General features: G+C 41.4%; 1 protein-coding gene across 2 annotated transcripts in view; it reads right to left on the bottom strand.

Moving 5' to 3' along the window:
- Positions 1-21357, bottom strand: part of USP3 (ubiquitin specific peptidase 3) — an 87731-nt gene that overhangs the window by 66075 nt on the left and 299 nt on the right. Inside the window, exons 1-2 of one of the 2 annotated variants that reach the window (XM_049905986.1) lie at positions 20729-20755; positions 18873-18893 (exon numbers count right to left, since the gene is read on the bottom strand). The exons of the other annotated variant lie outside the window; for it this stretch is intronic. The gene's annotated coding sequence lies outside the window, so the exon portion shown is untranslated. Of the gene's footprint in view, positions 1-18872; positions 18894-20728; positions 20756-21357 lie in introns of those variants that run through there. 2 annotated transcript variants of the gene reach the window in all.

The raw sequence follows: 21357 nt of genomic DNA, 5'->3' as shown, positions 1-21357 counted from the left end.
TCGGTACCCTCCTGGTGTCCACTACATAGAACCCAGGATGAATAGTACATTTGATATGCAAGGCCTATCACCAATTACTCTAAACTTCTACTTTTTTTAACAAAACATCAGACACTACTGCTTTATGATACAACATAGTCACCGTCCCTACAAGCACTAGTTCAAGCACACGGCCTGAACAGGTAAGCTATTCAGAGCGCATCCATTATTCAGGAGTTGCTTCAACAGGGAGAGAAGGCCCTGTATCTTCTCAAGAATTCAGAAAGGTGAGGATCTGATGACCAGACTGTCATCCTGGCTCTATTGTTACAGTACCAGCTACAGAACTGAGCATCTCACTACCATTCTGGGTCTGCTTTTTTAACCTAAGATGAAGAGTAGGTGGTGATCCTTCAATTATAAAATGATTCAAACAAAAAGCATGACAAGGACAGGCAAAAATTAGATGGAACAGTCATGTCATCCTCCCCTATAGACAAAATTCTTCCAATTCCATTTTCTACCTAATTTTTTTCAAGGCTTAGCAAAAAGATCACTAATGTAGCATTATTTTCTAAATAAGCGGTTTTCAGCTTTTTTCCTGCCTCCTGCCAGCCTGAAAGACAGACACAGTCCCACCATATTGCCCATCAGTAATAACTTGCTGTAACAGCAGGGGTCGGAGGTGTGGAATCACTGTTCAAAACCATTCTGGACAAGCATGCTGCTATGACAGTGAAACTCGAGACACACCCCCACCACACACACACACGCGCACACACACACACTCAATTTTCAAAGTGCAACATTAAAAATATTAGCAACCAATAAGGAAACACCCATGTGTTTTTTTTTTTAAGCAAGTTCATTTTTATTTACTTAGTATGTATACAGTACATACTACGTGCCAGACACTACTGTAGCCACTCTATGAAAATCACTTCACTCCATCCTCATGACGATCCAGTGAAATCCACATTATTTGGCTCATTTTCTAGATGAGGAGACAGGCACAGAGAAGTTACATAAGTTAGTAAGTGGCAGAGCTGGAACTCAAACTCAGACAATGTTTAAAGGCACAGACTGTTGCCAAACAGTCCAGAAGAATGCCACTTTTTGTCTGGGGTCTTAGATGCTAGCAAGCAGCCATCTAAGATGCATCAATTGGTTTCAACCCACCTGGATCAAAGGAAAATGAAGAACACCAAGGACACAAGGGAATTATGAGCCCAAGAGACAGAAAGGGCCACATGAACCAGAGACTACATCAGCCTGAGACCGGAAGAACTAGATGGTGCCCAGCTACAACTAATAACTGCCCTGACAGGGAACACAACAGAGAACCCCTGAGGCAGCAGGAGAGCAGTAGGATGCAGACCCCAAATTCTCATAAAAAGACCAGACTTCATGGTCTGACTGAGACTGGAAGGACCCCAGTGGTCATGGCCCTCCACCTTCTGCTGACCAGGACAGGAACCATTCCCAAAGCCAACTCTTCAGACATGGATTGGACTGGACAATGGGTTGGAGAGGGATGCTGGTGAGGAGTGAGTGTCTTGGTTCAGGTGGACACTTGAGACTATGTTGGCATCTCCTGCCTAGAGAGTAGATGAGAGGGTAGAGGGGGTTAGAAGCTGGCGAAACAGACACGAAAAGAGAGAGTGGAGGGAGAGAGCAGGCTGTCTCATCAGGGGGAGAGTAATTGGGAGTATGTAGCAAGGTTTTTTTAGCAAGGTTGTGTGAGAGACTGACTTGATTTGTAAACTTTCACTTAAAGCACAATTAAAATTAAAAAAAAAAAAAAAAGAATGCCACTTTTGTGTCTGTGTTATTTACCCCACTGGTTGAGTTGATTTCAACTCACAGCGACCCTATAGGGCAGAGTACAACTGCCCCCACTGGGTTTCCAAGGCTGTAAATCTTTACAGAAGCAGACTGCCACATCTTTCTTCTGCAGAGCAGCTGCTGGGTTCAAACCACAGACCTCTCAGTTAGCAGCCGAGCACTTAATCACTGCATCACCAGGGACTCCTGTCTGTGTATATACCTGCATGTAAATGTTTAAAAGTCTGGGAGGTTATACAATAACCGTTACCAATTATATAAAAAGAATGGGATTGGGGATTGGAGCTACGTGGACCTATTTTCACTTTCAATTATACTGTTTGAGTTTTTTCAAAAACCATTACTATTTTTATATTAAAAATTAATTTTAAAATGTATTAAATTTGAGGATATTGGTATAAAAAAAATAGAGTTACACTAATTACACAGATTTATTCTACATTATCATGAGTGGTAAATTAAACCAAAATCCAAGATTACAACTCTACGGGTTTGTAAAAATATGATCAATGAAAACTTTGAAGTTTTTGAAGCTGTTATTAAAAAAAAAAACCAACTTTTCATAAATTATCAATAGTGAAAGTGTTGTCCTCTTAAAATTGGATAGGGCAAGTATCATCCTAAAAAAATCTATAGATTTTACAGTACATGTAAGTGGAAATATATTCCAGGAGTAACTCAATTTACCCTCAGTGATGTATCTGTAGATGTTTAAGAACAAGGCATATCATCTTCGTATCATAAATGCCCTGTGAACCACATGCTCGCAAACCTATTCTGGCTGAAAGTTCTGAAGTCTATCTTTTCTGTCTTCCTCTGTGGGAAAGGAGTTGGTAAAGTCACAAAAAGAGAGCAGGAACTGGGCCATAACGTAGTCCAGAAAAGAAGAAATCAAGCTATTCTAAGCAATTGCCAAGGTATTAACGGAGCAAGAACACAGCCCAAATCACTGTCTGGTACACACCCCTCCCTCCTCCCCAGTGTTGCTCACTCTGGGAGCAGGTATCGGATTCCCAGGGGACAGGCCAACAGGAGATTTCTTGTAAAAAGCAACAGAGGTACCCAGGGCCAAAGGAGTAAGCCTAGGCAGACCTTGGGAGACTAAGCAGAGGTCCAAATATGAGGAGAACAGACCGAGCGTGAGCACCAAATCCATAAATCCAAAGCGATCAGAAGTGGCTGGTTGAGACCAATAGCCAAGATCACAAGAACCAAGAGTTCAGGGCCAAGGCAGAGAAGGCAATTATGAAGCAAAACTTATCTCGGCTGCTTTTCCTCTTTCCTCCATGAGAATCTTTTCCACCTTCCTCCTTCTGGCAGCTCTCTCTTGCCTCTATCCCTTATTCCAGTCTGGCAATCAATTATTCTCTCCTAAATCATTAAGTAACTAAACTATTTGCTGGTAAAGTCACAGTTCAGCATTTCTTATAACCGTTTTCATTTTTCCCTTTCTGCTTAATGGCTCTATGGTAGACTAAAGATGGCCAGAAATTCTTTGACAATCCCTCCTGTTGGGAGTCAAGGACTATGTCCTCATTCCTTGAACCTGGGCAGGCTCTGCAAATGCCCTAATCAACTGAATACAGCAGAAGTGACATTGTGCCAACTTGCAGACTCAGGCCTTAAGAAACTGACAGCTTCTCCTTGCTATTTACTGCTTGGAATGGTTGTTCTGGGGGAAGCCAGCCACCATGCAAAAAAGTCTCACTACCCTGAGACCAACATACTATGAGAAGCCCAAACCATAGGGAGAGACCTTGGAGAATGTGACACCATGTGAACAGAGAGAAAGTGTAACACCAGGAGCACAGAGATACCAGACGTGTGTTAAGAAGCCATCTTTAAAGAGGATGCTCCAGGCCAGGTAATCCAGCTGATGCTACCCCAGCGAAGTTCTTCCTGTTCATGACCCACAAAACAAAAATGGTTGTTTGAAGCCACTAAGATGCAGGACAGTTTGTTACACAGCAATAGATAACCACAACACCACCTGCAGAGGGAGGCGTAGTCAGTGGTATAACATCACCCACCCCTGCCAAGATCGGCAGGTCGAATCCACTAGCCAGTCCTTGGCAACACTATGGAGCAGTTCTAATCTGTCCTATATGGTTGCTATGAGTCAGAATCGACTTGACGGCAACAGTTACCCCTGCCAAATAACTCACTGGACTAACTGACACCATTTTCTTGTAAACTTAAGGATGAGAACCTTCACGAGGTTCTTCTACCCCAACAGGAATCAAAACTATCCAAAGCCTAGACTATCCCCACTACATCAGAGGTGGTGAGGGAGAAAAGGCATGGCAGATGACCCTCAGCTGAGCTGCCATTGTCCTCTGAACTGGCTCTTTCTACATCTTAACAACATTATCTTAACTCAAATCCAGATGTGCAGTCACTCCCATGTTGTTGCTGTTCTCGGTGCCATCGAGTTGGTTCTGACTCATAGCAACCCTACGTACAACAGAACAAAACACTGCCTACCTTCCCAACCTTTCCCATGTCACGGCGTGCAGAATAAATGGTAACATAAACAGAAGAGGCTGCTCAGGGTCAGAGGTGGTCTGATTGGAGCTCCAGTCACCCCTGGGCTGAGAGGATCATTATCTCAACACACATGTGATCCATTTGCGGCCCCTGTGATGACAAGCTATGCTAGCCAGTCTTCCCCATGGTTATTTAGCAATGCAGCAGGTTTCCCTTCTACCCTCATGCCTACTTATTGGGACAAAGATTAGAAGTCATCAATCACCTGAGACGGCCAGCAGGGTTATCAGAGACTCCAAGATGCCGTTCCTCTGAGGAGCTGCAGTGTATAGTACTCAACAATACTTTGGGACCTATCAGAGAAAATGAATGCCCAAATCCCTGTTTCTATCATACCTATGTCCAATTGTCTTGTCCTACTGCCATTCTATAACCCCAGGGAGCAGCCAGGCAACAGTACTACATGAAAGAACCTAATGTGAACTAAATTAAAAGAAAGAGAGAAGCACCAGAAACAGCTGGGTCTGAGCACTTAGGCGGTAAAGCAGCATTAAAGAGTACATAGAAAGAATAGTAAACTACTTAAAATGGATTCAGGCCCAGAACATATGATTAGCTACTACTTAACTAAAAATGTTCTCAAGGCCACTTCTAGCTCTCTGATTTCAAGATTTTCCAGGCAAAAAAATAATTACAATAAAGTATTTCACTTCAACAGCCTTGAATACATTTGTAAGACCACAGGAGACAGGAAGATAGAAGCAAGCAGGCCAACAGCTTCAAGTTTTAAAATAGCTTACACATTACTGCTCAAATAGTAAAACAGCTAAAACTTTTATTCTTCCCTGAAGATACTCAAATAGTACGAAAATATATTTGCACAAGGATATTCACTGCAGCATTATTTGTAATTGCTAAATACTGGAAACAACCGAACGCCCACACATAGGAGACTGGGTGAATTCACTGTGCATCCATGAGAGGAGTACTATGAAGCTGTTAATAAATAAATAAGCGAAATAGCGAGCAAAGTCCAAAAGAATACACAGTTTGCTACTTTTTGTTAAAGAAAGACAGAAATAAAAGATTCATGTATCTGTGTATTTTTACAAAAAAGAAACACAGTAAGGATATGTCAGAAATTAATGAGATTGGTTATCTACAGGGCTGGGTGGGCATGAGCGGAAGGGCCGGGGAAGTGACATTTCTCAGTACATCTTTTTATGTGGTTTTGATTTTTTGGAACTATGTTAATGTTTTATATACTCAGAAACTTAAAATCAACAAAGATGAGGTGAAAAAAAATCTAAAGTGGAAATCAAACACAAACAAATGAACCCAACTGTATGTCAAGTACATAATATAAGTACATGGGGGGGATAACCCAAATAATTTTTGAACATAATATTCAGACAAAAAGAACTGTAGACAAATACTGCTCTCTACTTACAAAGTTGGTTGGTTTGTTTGCAGTGATACGGATGAGTGGGAGACCCTGCATAGTACAAACGGTTAACAAGCTCAGCTGCTAACTGAAAGGCTGGGGGTTCGAGTCCACCCAGAGGCACCTCAAAAGAAAGGATTGGCAATCTATTTCTGAAAATCAATCACTGAAAACCCTATGGAATGCAATTCTGCTCTGACACAAGTGGGATGGCTATGAGTTGGAACTGACCTGATGGCAACTGGTTTGGTTCGGCTTTATGGGTTAGCAACTCTGGAACTACTTTCTTTGACTACAGAAATAAGCAAATTAGTATGGGAACCAGGTTGTCACTGATGGAAAAGGGCATTACAAACATGGAAGGGATGAAAAGCAGACCTGTGGTTTTAAATTGGAACTGGAGGTATCAATAGAACTCATGGTTCAAAACCACACACACACAGATCTATGTGTATCTGTATATTAATATGTATTAGCTCTTGTCTGCTGAGAGATCACAGTTTATAAGTATTATTCCCAAACAATAGGAATGAGGTCTACTTCAAAAAACGGCCATTTCCAAGGCTGAGGCAAGACAAACATCTTAGTATGCCTGAAAATGAGAAAGAGCTCAAAGAATTACGCAGACATGTCAAAATCACAACTCTGGGGGATTCCCACTGGCCAAATCTGAGATAATTTGAACATCAAAATAAATAATGATAATAACAAAGTATCACGGAATAAAATAAAAATCTATGAGTCCATACTAATATAAATAAATGAATTTTAAAAATAGGGGATAAGAAAAGCTTTCTTACATTAGAAAACCAATTAATATAGGTAGAAAGAATGAGAGTTACAAAGTCGCCGTTTTACAACCATCCTGGTCATGACTGACATAATCAAAACCCTCCAATGGATGCTACACCATTAGGGGAAAGTCTAGTGATGATGGTAGCACAACACAGTGAATGTAATTAATGTCACTGAACTGTACATTTAAAACGGTTAAAACTGTAAACTTTTTGTTATATATGTTTTACCACAATATAAATATCTTATTCTTTACTTTCAACTAAGAACATGATTATTTTTTAACAAAAACACAAAGAAAAGGATTAAATTACCAATGTGCAAAGAGTCCTACAAACCTGACACTAGCTTCCTTTACTGATGGCTGATGAACCAGTCCAGTAAAAGTGTTCCCAGATCTTAACAGCAATGGTGCAGATGACCTTCTAACTATGTTTCTTTCACAGGCATTCATTTCCAAAGCCAACGCCTGGCTTGTGATTTGGCTTTCCTAGCAGAGTCAACCCCCTTGGCTTGCCTCCCCTCTTCTGACTCCGATAAAAGCAACAATATTTTGCTGTGTTCATCAGAGAAGGTAAAATCTGAGTATGGGCTTTCAGACAGGTTAACGCAACATTTCCATTTTCGTGATTTAACTCTCTAAATCATAACTAGTAAGATTCATTTCTGAAAGAACTAGCATTACGACAAAGCGTTCTGCCATAAAAACTGGATTTAAAATGATAAATTTCATTTAAATATGGACACAAAATTAAACATGACAGACGAACTTCTCATTTACCTCCTCTTCCTTCTAAAACCTCACTAAAATGATAAGAAAGGAATAAAACAGACAGAAACTCATAAGGATAACGAGAATATGTGAGGCAACCAAAACAGACAAAAGGTTTCAACTCGTTTTGGGAAGTCAGGATGAAGCTAGAGGAGATGACAACCTTGACAGTGTACAGGAAGCTACAACCTGATGGCCAGCAAAAGAGAGGGGAGGAGGTTCTGGGCTCAGGGACACCCGGCACAGCAGAGGGCAAGGGTAAGGACAGTACCGAAAACCAAGGAATCATGGAGCGTCCTGAACCGTGATGTCAGCACATCAGCTGCCAGGTGTACGTCTGTCCACAGGAGGAAGGCTGAAAAATTGAAGGGTGCCAGAAAAAATGCTCCATACAGACTTCTGGTATCTTCCTGCAAAGAGAAAAGTGTGTGCCACCTGACCTCACAGTGAAGACCACTGGGAAATAAGTCCCACCCTCTTACAGAGCTTTTTAGGGCCTCACTCTTATGTAAACAGACAGCCAAGGATAAAACAGACTCTTGAAGAAAATGTCTAAAAGAATTAATTATAAAAAGAGGGACCCCGAGGAAACAGAAACAATGCATGGGGCACAGACAATCTTCGAGGGGGAAAAACCTCCAAACAGCTGGAGCGATAAAGAGAAGATACTGCAAAACAACAGGGTGTATTAAAAAAAAGGAATGGTCTGAAAATGAGAAAAAGGTCTTGAAAATTAAAAATACGATAAACGAAATAAAATTCAATAGAAGGAGTAGAAAAGAAAATCAAGGAAATATCCCAGAAATGAGAACCCAAAGGCAAAGAAATAAAAAGATAAGAAAATTAGATGTTCCACCAGGCGGTTCAACGCTCAATTTTAGGAGTCCCAGAAAGAACAAACAAATTAGGGGACGTAAAGGGTTCTGTCAAATTTACAACACAGAAAACTTTTTTTAACTTAAGGATGTGAGTCTTTAGATTGAAAGGTCCCTTGAGTAGTACCCATCACAGTAAAAGAAAAAAATACCCATGCCAAGACTCATCATTTTGAAATTTCCGAACAGCAAGGATAAAAGGAACATTCTAAAAGCATCCCAGTAAAAAATATATAAACAAAAGGAACGGTAATCAGGGAGACAGCAGGCTCCTCAACAGCAACCCTGGAAGCCAGGAAGCAGTGCCTTCAGACTTCTAAGGGAAATGAATTTCTACCTAATACTCTACACTCAGCCAAGCAATCAAGTAGCAAGGTACATACAATAAAAACATCTGACCTGCAAGGGGTCAAACCTTTACCTCCCATGAGAAGGGATGATATATTTCAGCAAAAGAATGGCATAAGCAAGAAAGAGAAAGACACGGAATCCAGGAAACGGGAGACAGGAGAGACCAGTGAAGAGAATCGCAGGATAAAAACTGTCTCGTAGCCCCAGGGAGCAATCAGTTGAAACAGGAGCAAGAGGACAGAGGACTCTGAGAAGCAGGTTTTCTGAAAAAAAGTGGGACTAAGAAATCAATCTGTTTAAGCACTTGGAAAATTTTACAGACATTTGACAAATATATATGTACATCTCAGAGAAGCTGTGTAGGAGGTAAACAGCAATTAGGTAAAAAAAAAAAAAAAAAAAGAGGCAATTATTAACTCAAGGAAAAATAAAATGTTGAACAAGAAAGAAAAAGTAATCACCATATTAACCCAAATTGGTGATCTTATATAGGGAAAGGGAGAGCAGGGCAGAGGAGAAGGCTGGAATAAGCACCAGTGTTCTCATTTACCACAGCAAGATGCCAGCGGATAACGTCTAAACTCAATAAATTAAGGAAGAGCAGTGTATTACTTAGAAGTACGCAGATAAATATGAGAGAGAGCTAAATAAAGCTAAGAGCAGTTGTCCCTGGACCAGGAGAGTTGAGGTTGCGGGAAAAGAGCCTGCTGTTTCAGGTTAAGCCCTTTGGTACTACTTAACTGTGTGTAAGTATCACTTTTCTGAAAACATGACTTAATCTTCAAAAGGTAAAGTGATTCAACAGTCATATCAATTCATGAAACTGCCCAAACCGTTTTTTTTTTTAGTTATAAAAAAAGGGTGTATCTAAAATCTGTCACACAGTATAAAACTTACAATAGCAGTTTATCAGTGGAGGCCAGGCACTTAGAGGCCCCTCTGTACTGCCAGTCCACTTGCAGAGCTAATAGTATGTGTCCTCTACTAGCCAAAGTAATTTCAAAGCTGGTCAAAACATGTCATCTATATGTTAACAGACCCAGATACCTACAGAGCCAGAAAAGAGAGGGCAGCTGGCCCTGCTGACTTCCCACATGGAGGCAAATTCCCATCCAGAAGGCTGGTCCCCCCACTGGCTCAAGTATTTTATTTTTAAATGGATTTCTGAAATCAGTTTTTCAACATCAGATGGAAACAACGTATGTGAAATGACATTCTCAAAACTATAATGCACTAAACAAATTTGTTATTATTCCTTCTATTATAAACTCAGACTTGTTCAGACTTACTTTGGAGAAACACCCCTAATGAAGCAATTTACGCTGTATCTACCCTCCAGTCTTTATTTAAATACTGGAACTGTGCCCTCTACCTTCCAAAGGAGGAAAAAGGGGAGTGGGGGAAGGTGCAAAACCACTGAAGCCAAAGCGAATTACTAAAGGAGTCGGAATGGGCCATTTCTGCCTTTGGAAGAACAGACACAAGTAGCTACAGAAAAATCACCAAGAGTTTATACTGCTTCAAAAATAACTTCTCCTATGAAGCTAATTATCTCATGGCAAAAATCATAAGACTTATCAGAGAGAATGGAGAATGAACACAAAAACCACGAATCACTTAAGAAAAATTCTGACATCTATTTAATATATTTACATAGCAAGATCTGATGCAATTCCATGCTCTTGCCAGGAACCTGAGTGAGCACATACATGGTTAAACAGTAGTGGCATCTTCAAAAAAAGTCAATCAAGTCATAAATGTAAACATCACACAACTATTGTTTCAGAACAACAGTAAATAGGCAATATAAGAAAACACAGACTGATCTATTTATTTATGGGAGCCCTCCATCCTCCAAATAAATAAAAAATTAAGAGGCTTAGGAAGCTATTATATCAAAGACTTTATTCGGCGAACAATAGGTTTTACATTCGCACTGTACGATTCTCTTCTTAGTTTTTTGTGATTACGTAATAAAGGCTAACACTAAGGCACGAGGTCAAAAAAAAAATCACATTTGTAGTAATTACTGGTGTGCTGGGAAACTCTATCCTTATATAATCTGGTTTATTTATGAAGAAACAGAAAAAATACATAAACTGGGCATATAGTTATACTCTGCTTAAAGGGCTGAAACCCGTTACTATCCAGTCATTTCCAACTCAAAGCAGGACCCTACAAGGCAGAGCAAGACTGTGCCATAGGGTTTCCAAGGCTGTAAATCTTTATGGAAGCAGACTGTCACATCTTTCTTCCGCCTTAAAGGGCTAGACACCCAACATTCCAGAAAAGAGGCACCTGCAAACCCTAAAATTAACTATGTATTAAAAAAAAAAAGTTGTTCTATTTAACAAAGGCCAAGAGTTATTTCTTTTTTTATAACCAACAACACAATTTTCAAATTTGAAAAACCCCACAAAAGCCTGAAAATATATTTTTTAAATGAGGCTAAAGACTACATACAAACGAAACACTCAAAATGGCTAAAATGAAACTGACGTAGTTAAGCTCCATGCATTAAATTCCCATGGCATGAATGTTCAGCTCTGGCAGTAACTTCACATAAATAAAGGGCAACTTGAGCCCTTCAGTTGTCGAAGGGTGATTTTTCCAGTGTTAAAGCATCTCGCTATTAACATCCAAAATAATTTGAACGGGGAAAGAGAGTTTCAATTAAGTTAAGGGGTATTCTACCGTATGAAACTAAAATAAAAAATTACAGCCGATGTAAAAATGGCACAAGGGTGGCGTCTCACCTCCTCTCACTTCGCAAGACGGAAGGAGAATCAAGATCAACAGCCCAAGGCTGATTCCTACAAGCGGAGCTCAGACGCACCTCCTATGTCCAACCTTTTTACCAATTCTGACACCAGCCGTCCCTTCCACGGCACTTTCTACAACTCTGCTGGGTTCGATAATCCATTGTAATGGCCACACAGAACTCACAGACCATACCCACCATTATGGGGTTTACTAGGGAAGGAACAGGTTACAATTCAGGTTGAGGCATGCTGAGAATACAGTTCTTCCAACAGGACAACCTCTTCTCAGCTGTGCCTGAGGGCAGGCCTCTCTCTGGTCCCTGGCCTCTGCCCTATTCGTGGGAGTATTACAAAGCTCTTTAGCTCTGCCGATAAGTGCCCAGGGGCATCCCACTCCACAAGGAAGCCTCCTGCCTGAAGGCACCAAGCTCTAGCTCTGGGGCTGGCAAATCTAGCTCCAGCCAGTGCCCAGAGGCACCCTACTCCGCCAATAAGACTCCTGCCCGGAGGCGCTCAACTTTCTCACTCCACGGACCAGGAACGCAACCATGCCATCTCCTGTTGCCGTTTTTCTGCTGCCATTTCTCACTGTCCTCAGTGTCACAGCTCTCTCTCTTGGTCTCCTGGTTCCAGGAGCTTCTCAGCGCAAGGAGCCTGGGTCCAAAGGATGTGCTCCACTCCTGGCTCTTCTTCCTTGATGGTGGTGGTGAGGTCCTCCATGCTTGCCTCTGGGATGGCTCATTTTAAGCCTAGCAGGATGGCAAAATTGATCAATCCCTCATTAGGGCTCCATATACCTTATTTGCATGGTTCCACTCAAACGCTGTATGTGAGTCACAAAGACTATGGCTAGAAGAGCCACAGTAAGTATTTCATTGGACCACAGTCAATCAAAACATAAGTGCCAGCCCCACAAGTCCCAAGGTTATACAGAAGTTCTTTTTCAAAATGCTTTTTAAAATGTCTAATGTCATATCTGCCACTTCTGAGTGGCTCAGCTGGTTAGTTAAGCTAACTGAGAGGCTGGTGGTTCAAGTCCACCCCAAGGTGCCTGAGAAGGCCTGATGGTCCACTTCTGAAAAATCAGCTACTGAAAACCCTGTGGAGCCCAGTTCTACTCTGACACACATGGAGTCGTCATGAGTCAGAGCTGATGCAATGGCAACTGGTTTGGTTTTAATACCATATTAGAACATTTTTCCAACATGTTACTTTTATTCTGGGAAACAGTCAATCACAGAAATTTATATTGCCTACAAATTTCAGCATGATCTTCGAAAACTCTGATGAAACTATTATTACCATCCCAACATTGCACAACAAATGTTCAAAACAAAGAAAGGCATGGTAATCTATTATTTAAAAAAAAAAAAAAACCAACAACTGAGAATGCACAGTAAAGACAAGAATATAAAGAAGCTAAAACAGTAACTTCTATAATCATTTACAGTAAGTTTTATAATCACTCAAAATAAAACTGCAGGAATATGACAGTTAACTGCCGTCCTGCCCTTCCTGGTGGTTAAGATGGAGTAAAAGTAGTTCACAAAATTAAGAGTCTTCGGAGGCGGGGGGCGAGGGGGCACGAATAAACAGACAAGCAGATTTCTACAAGGTTGTCTTAAACCCAGCTGGAACAGACAAAGCAAAGATATCGGGACTGAATGTCTACTCCAGAGTAGAAAACAGCTACGCCATCCTAAGGCAGATCACAAAATCTGAAGACAAAATCCAGTTGGTTAGTGATATCTGTTAAAAGACACAATCTAGTGCATTTTAAGAATAAATTCTCAATTCTTGCCTCAAAAGGGTCTTGTAAATTTTAATTCGCTAGCATTTATTAATTGTGAAGCATTTGGCTAACACAAACACTTAAGACAATGGCAAACTTCATTTTTCAACGTCCACTGTTCTTAATCTCCACAATAGTTTTCAAAATCTGAAATAACCTTCCTAAATTCATCTGGATTTTAGACATCTGTAAACAGCCCACATATACATACTTTTCAGGGTATCTGAAGAGACAGGAAAATCTGTTTTAAGCTCTGCAGTTTAAAGACCATAATTAACTTTTACAGGAAATACAACTGAAAAATCTTAGAATGTAACTACATGGCAGCAACAAAGCATGTAGCAAAGATCCAAATCAAAATGCCCTCCCTTAAGAATTCTCTCCCTTCCCCATCCACCCCACAGTAAACCACCTGCAGGAAGAATCTCTGCCAGAAATAAAATGAAAAGGGGGGGGGGGGGGGCAACTGCAACAAGAGAAGCACGGGTCAAAAACACCAAAAAGCTACCTACATTTTATCCCTAACTACGTTGAGGAGGCTGATTTAATGCACGTGCTAAAGTACGGTCAGCCCTCTGTATCCGTGGGTTCCAAATCCTTGGATTCAACCAACGAGTCAAAAATATTCAGGAAAAAAAAAAGACTTTTTTCCTTGCCATTACGCCCTAACAATACAGTATAACAACTGTTTACATAGCACTTACATTGTATCAGGTATTATAAGTAATCTAGAGATGGTTTTAAGTATACGGGAGGATGTGCGCAGGTTACATGCAAATATTACGTCATTTTACGTAAGGGACTTGGGCATCTTGGGATTTTCGTATCCGGCAGGGTCCTGTATGTAAATCATGGGTAACTAGGGATGGCTGGATGTAAATTTCAACCTTCAAAAAACTTAGATCTGAGATGTAAGGAAGTTAAGACGTCACAAAGTGTTGAAATGTTGGAAAATAGTTGTTTTCCAATTGTACTACCAATTCCTTGTTCCAACTTGCCTATACTGTAATCAATAAACAAACCTAACCACATGTCACTGAGTCAGCTCAAGACAACCCCACGGGTGTTAGAGTATAACTGTGCTCCACAGGGTTTTCAATGGCTCATTTTTCAGAAGCAGCTCACCAAGCCTTTCTGTGAGGTGCCTCCGGATAAACACAAACCTCCAATCTTTCGGTTGGCAACCAAACACGTTAACCATTTGCACCACTTGAGAATGTGGAGCTTAAAATTAAAACTTCCTGTCAAAATTTTTCGAAAGAATTATTTCAATTATGTTGACTTTTTTATCATTGAAATGATCATGTATTAAGTTACCAGAATACAAAATAAAAATCCTGCTTTTAAAAAGGCAACCTAAAAAGTATGATTTGAATGGTATTTAAATTGAATGGTATTTGAGTTTAAGCTCTGGGGTATCTCTAATGCCAACAGCAACTTGAGCAACTCTCTTAATCTTTGCCTCCGTTTCACAATCTGTAAAACAGGAAGAACTACATGGAAGAGTAGTTAATTAAATTTGTCAGGATTAAATGCTAGCAAACTACTCTGAAGTTACTCTATGTTGTTCTCAGCACTCCTACTACTCGGAGCACGAATAGATGAGAAAACATCTGGAATTACTAGATACTAACATCTGCAGACTCAAAGCAGTTAAAAGATGATCTTTATTTACAAGTGTCTAAGCCAAAATTCATTCAACAACCACAGAAGAGTTCAGCATACAATTGAAATGAGCAATTTTTAGGTAAATTTCCTTTTAGTCAGAAATACACCTACTCTTATCTACATTCTCAAAACAGACTATTACACACAAATCTCAGAACGCCTTGCAAGGGGGCGGCACAAGACATTCTAGGTGAGACGCACAAGCTGCGACTGTTGTTAATGCTATTCTCAGCATTCTAAACTGTCAATCAAGACAAGCTTCATCATAAACATACCTCAAAAAGAACTAGCCCCCACTGAGAACCTAAACAGGGTATTAATAAACATAAAACACCAAAATATATTAAACAATATCTATTTTCCACTTCAACATTGATAAGCTACCAACTAATTCTACTGTTGAACAGAAAACCTGCACATACATAGGTTGTAAACCGCAGCTTAATCAAAGGACTAATTTTTTTAAAAGGAAGGAAAAAAGCATAAATCAGGCTAGAAAAGGGGGGAAAAGCTCAAAAAGAAACAAACAAAGCAGGTAAAGGGGAGATACACACATAAGTTATTCCCCACACATGTCAGTTACTCCCCAACGGAAGAGGGATTCGATTCAATTTTAAAACAGGAATTTAAACGACTTACTGAGCTACAAACTAAATTACTCACGGGTATGCTCACTGAGCTACAAACACTATAAAAACACCAGTACTTCTAAACCTAGTTTGAAGGATCCGAAATTAATCTATGACATTCCAGCTGAGAATGAAATCGCATAAATTTCAACAAGGAAGAGGTAGGATATCCCGAAACCTGAGGTGAACGTTCTAAAAGCCAAGACTGAAGAGAAGGAATTATTTTGAGGACAACTCAACATAACTCAGCGAACCAAAGAGTCTGACCTCTTCCCCACAACCGCCATCCCTTCTGCTGCTTCGGCCATGAAGGGTGGTGTCCTTTGCATATTACTAAGTATACTATTTGGAAAATAATTTCTGAGCCATGTGTCAAAACTTCTTCAAAACAACAAATGCTAGATTTCAGCCTCTTCAAACGCTCACATGGAGCACATACTAAATTCTGGATCCTTCATATGCACAACCAATTATTTACAGACTCTGGAAAGAAAGAAACTGAGGCAGCTTTAAGTTTGGGGGCTGGGAGGCAGAAATACTGCCAGAAAGACTTAAGCTTAGATACTTTACAAAAATAAAAAAAAAGCTTAATTTCTTCAAAAAGCTATATAAAATTCAAATACTAATATTCAGAATATGAAAAGTTTATCATCTGCCCACTGATTTTAACTGCCTCATTCAATTTGGTAATAAAATGTCCACCTACCTATCTATAACACAGAACATCAAAAGAATACCACTCTATAGATGATCATTTGCTCACAATCCAGCCAAAGTTTACCAACTAAAACGCTGGGAGTAAGGACTGGTGCAGACATTTTGGGTGAAGCTCCCTTACTATGCATTTATTTCCAACAGAAAGTTAATAACCATCCCAGCCATGATCTACATGGAAGAAAGTTCCTTCAATCATTAAGCAAATATTTACTGAGTGCCCTATTAAGTGCTTAATAAATACTCCATCGAGCGGTACTAAAAAGGAGTAAATGCATTTGATCTAACAACGAACAAATCCCTGATTCTTTCTAGAAAATTCAGTCTCCTGAGCAAACAAGACTCTTCTCTAGCTGTAGGCTGTGAGAGCAACACAATACAAAACATCCCATGATTCCATCAAGGTGATTTCTCACCTCTATCACAAGCTGATCAGTCCATCACAAATTTATTACCACTGACAAAGGACCAGTAATCAGCACCTCATCCCACTGAACAAATCTTTTATAAAAGGGTTTCTCTCCAACATCCACTCAAAACTGCAGAACATTTACCTCACCCACATCTACCTTCCTGGGTAGAGTAACATGAGGGCTGGTGTGGATTGGAAAAAGACACCCTCAACTCTTTGGAGAATTAACAGGAAAAATTCTCATGCCTATGCTATTAAAATGTCTCCAACTTAACTGATTAAATAAATAACCCAAACCTCTGAAATTCAAAAGCTTGGCGTAATAGCATTGGGTCTTTGGCTTTCCTTAGTTATTAAAAACATTTGTGTTTACCCCCTTAGACTATTGCCCTGGGATACCCTTTAAGCTTGGAACTCGTAGTCACCTGTAAATCAAAAGACAGCGTGGCTCATAAAATAAATAATACCACCTGTGAGTACGGTGCTTCTCTAAACAATCTAAATGAAACCTAATGTCAGCATTTACCCTAGACCAAAGGTGACAAGGTAATGGGGACAAGGAAGCTAGATTAATGGAAACAGAACAACCAGAATGGAAATGGGATGAAAACGCCGACATACTGTGAAAAGTGTAGCCAATGTCACTGAATAATATGTATAGAAATTGTTAAACAAGAAGCTAATTTGCTATGTAAATTTTTACCAAAAACACAATAATTTTTTTTTTTTTTTAAGGTGTGTTCAGGGTATCATCTTCAACAATTTGTGTTCTCTGTATTTTGCTACTGGTTCAACTCTTTTGCCCACAAAAATAAGGTATACCCAAGTCTCCTGTTTCTGAAAATAACATCTGGTATGTACACATAAGAAAAGGCTTGAGAGAATTTCCTAGTTTTTATTTAAAACTTTTTCATTTAAAACTAGAATGCCTTTAGCAAAGATTAAACATAAATCATCTTTTACCTTATAAGGAGATTGCTATTTTCAACATTTACCTTAAACCATAACATGGATTTATCTTGTAACCAACTAGCTTCCTGTAGCTCACCAACTAGACTGTAACTTTTTTGAAAGCAAGGGACTAGTGGATCCCATGATCTGTTTCCCAGCAAACACATTTCAAAAACTCTGCCAGTCTCTTGTTAGCTGCTGTCATAGCTGAGTCAGCCCCTGCCTCATGGAGACCCCATAAACACTGCTAGCCTTACAACCAGAAAGATTTCTCTAAAATTTTAAAGCTATTTTGATAAGAACAGGTTTGTACTTAATACCAATGGCTTCTCAAAGTGTGTCTAAGACCCTCCTGGGGTATCCGTGAGGTCAAAACTGTTTTCATAAATAATACTAAGATGTTACTTTTATTGCCCACGCTCCTTCTCTCACAAGGATGTGTGGGGTTTTCCAGAGGCTATGAGATCTCAACTGACTGAAAGGGCTGGCAGATAGGGGAATACAGCTGACTTCTATCAAGCCACACAACAGAAAGAGTTGCAAAAATGTAAAATAATACCACTCTTCTCACGGAGCCTCAGCGGGGCAGTGGCTAAAGCAACTGCTAACTGAAAGGTCAGTGGTTCGAAACCACCAGCCGCCCTGTGGGAGACAGATGTGGCAGTTCGCCCCCGGAGAGGTTCACAGCCTCAGAAACCCTGTGGGGTCGCTGTGAGTCGGAACTGACTCAACAGCAGTGGGTTTGGTTTTTGGTTTCTCATTAAATTTTTTTTGTTTTGGAAAACACAGTACTTTTACATAAATTGTTATTTATGTTAACAGAATTTACAATTGTTATTTGTAAATGAATTATTACACATTTTTTTTAATTTCTCAGTTTTAATTCCTAGTATGGTAAATAAATATCAATAGATGTAAGCCACACAACCAAAGACTCTCTGGGTTCTCCATAATTATGTTTAGGAGTATAAGGGGTCCTGAGAACAAAAAGTCTGAAGCCCCTGTAGTACACAATTACATAAGGCAGTACCTTCCACAGATAAGAGACTCAGGTTTATTCTGAAGTATAATTAACTTCTGACACCCCCTAATCTCATTGAGTAATATCTCCCCGTAAAGCAGAATTCAGCAAAACTGAGCCTGCCGCAGGCCCCACTGAAGGGGCTTTAGATATTTATACATTTAGAGTCTTCTTTACAAAGGTGTTCTGACCTATATAATACCACCTATATTTTTTTATTACTTGAATAGTGTATAAGATTTTCTCCAAGTTTTCAGAAAAGTTACCTGGTTCATCATATAGCAAGGTGTATATAAGTTTTTATGTGAGAGACTGACTTGATTTGTAAACTTTCACTTAAAGCACAATAAAAATTATTAAAAAAAAAAAAATTACCTGGTTCATCCTAACAGCAACCTGTGAAGTAAATGTAAGGTATTATTTATTTATTTACAGATGACATAATGAAATATATACTCTGAGCTACCTGTCCAAGGATGTACTGCCATACACCCTAGGATGCTGGTCTTTTGCCATTTGCTTGGCTACCTTAAGGCTGCCTCATGCTGTTGTAACTGTAAGCTCCCAGAGAAAACAAGGTAAAGGCATTACTTTTATCATCCTGATGCCAAAATAGGGATCCCACCCGCCCCCACACACCTTAATAAGAACGTAACCAGACTCAATACCCAGTCACAGCATTATTCAAAACATTAGCGGCCTTTTTAGTCCCCTATCAAAAAAAAGAAGAAATCCAAGAGTGTTGGAGAACAAATACCAGAACATACAACACTCCAAGGTGATGAGGTAGATTAGGACTCACGGATTTACTAATCATTTAATCACTGAAACAACAGGCAGGCAAGAAAAAGATCAAGCTCAATACAATGACACTAGATTATACCAACAAATACATGCCAATATGTTAAAATGGGAGGCCCACGTGAAATGGGTCCAATTCACACAGTGTGGACAGAAGAAATAACCCTCACAAAGTTGAGAAACTAGATGTATTGGTTCCACAAATCCAAGCAAGTGGCTAGAACCACCCCTGCTAACCTACATCAGAGGCAAAGTTTGTGGCAAGATACAAAACAGGCCATCCTAGCTCCTGGATAAAAATTACCCCTCCTTTAGGGCTAAACACACTCCTTTGTTCATGTTATCTGCACAAGTCTCTCAGTTATGCTCCACTTTAACTTATTAAGTCCCTCAAGGATGCTCAATCTTCTGCATCTCTTTTCCACAGTCAAGTGGACTCCCTGACTCGTGGAGGCAAGGCTGACTCACAACAGGATATGGGCCACTTGCATAACTCTTTTCCTTTTTTAGATGCATGTGCCCAGTGAAGCCATTTTTAAGTTTGATGTGATTTTACATAGGAAAAGCCAGGAGTGTGGTAACTGTCCATTTTTTTCCTATATGTGATTTACGGCGGGATCAGCAAGCGCGATTTTATTACTCCTCACAAGGGATGCCTTTCCTAGTGTTTACTTCGGTCATTCCTCTTTCCCTCAAAATCTTTTTTTGGGAAAAGCAAATGAAAAGTTACAGCTCCAGCTACCGTTAATGCGTCACCAATTTGTAAAGCAATTTTATACACCTTCTTCCTCGTTCCATCCTCAACCCTTCACTGTTGAGGGTACATTTATAGGTCAGAACTAATATCTGCAAATGTCTGCACCCCCGCAAAGAATTGCAATACGGCACTGAAAAACCAATTAACTGTTTGCTCTTGAAAGGCTTCGTGCAGAAAAAGCGATCCGACTTTACAAAGGCCGGCACGAGCACCAAACCTCTGTGAGCTCCAGGAAATTGCAGTTACTGATGTTCCTTATCCCAGGGCACCTTTTTCTTTGCGCCGCTGTTTTTCTCCAAGGACATAACCACCTGTCAAAGTGGTATGGCGTTCTCCAAAACTACCTTCCCGGCTCCGGCCCACTAGGAGAAACGTCACACACCTAAATGGCATCAGGGCTGCTTTCGTCGATTTCTCCCAATGAACTTAAGACTTTTGAAACGCACACGGCAAATTTTACGCTATAACTCCATCTACCACTGACCATCTGTGAGCTAATAAACAAAGACTCTCGCTGCTGCACCAGGGCCCGACCAGGAAGTAATCAAAGCCGTGTGGCCGGCGCGATCCTAAGAAGTCGCCGGAGCAGACAATGAGCGGGCAGGGGCTTCCAAAGGGACCGGCAGGAGGAGTTAAAAAGCCCGAGCTGGGCGAGCAGAAGCTTTACACAAACCCAGCCAGTGTCCGGGGCACGGCAGCGCGGGGCTCCCGCAACCATCCCAGACGGCCCCGAAGATCGCAAAGCCCGACTCCCGCCGCTCGTCCACAGCAGCTGCGGGCGCAGCCTCCGAGCCTGTCCGCAACCTTCGCCCTCGCCGGCTGACGAAAGCCCGGCCGCCCGCGCTGGGAGCGCCCGAGCCCGCGGAGGAGGAGAGGAAGCGCGGCCGGCGGCGGAGACGGGCCCGGGCGCCCCGCGCCAGACAAAGCTGCGCCCTGAGCGCGCTCGGCTCCGGCGGGGGGCGCACCTCGGGCCGCCACACGTGCGGCCGCCGCGCCGAGCCCGGCACGCTCCCGGCCCCGCCGCCACCAGCCAGCCGGCCGGCGAGAGCGCGCGGCCCCGGCGCCCAGGCGGGCGCGCCCGGCCCGGGGTCCCCGCCCGCCCGCCCGCGCGGCCTCCCCTCCGCCGGCCGGGCCGTCGGGCCGCGGGAAACAAAGGAGCCGCCGCGGCCGCCGCTCCCGCCCCTCCGCGGCCCGCCGGCCCCGCCGGCCCTCAGCCCCGGCCCGGGACGCCCGCCCGCCCGCCCGGGGCCCCTAGACGGCAGGCCTGGCGGAGCCGGGGCCTCGGGTGCGCAGCCGCGCCGG

This window comes from Elephas maximus, chromosome 13 (assembly GCF_024166365.1).
Source record: "Elephas maximus indicus isolate mEleMax1 chromosome 13, mEleMax1 primary haplotype, whole genome shotgun sequence".
NCBI lineage: Eukaryota > Metazoa > Chordata > Mammalia > Proboscidea > Elephantidae > Elephas > Elephas maximus.
The sequence above is the reverse complement of the archived record's forward strand: the minus strand, read 5'-3'. Positions and strand labels throughout refer to the sequence as shown.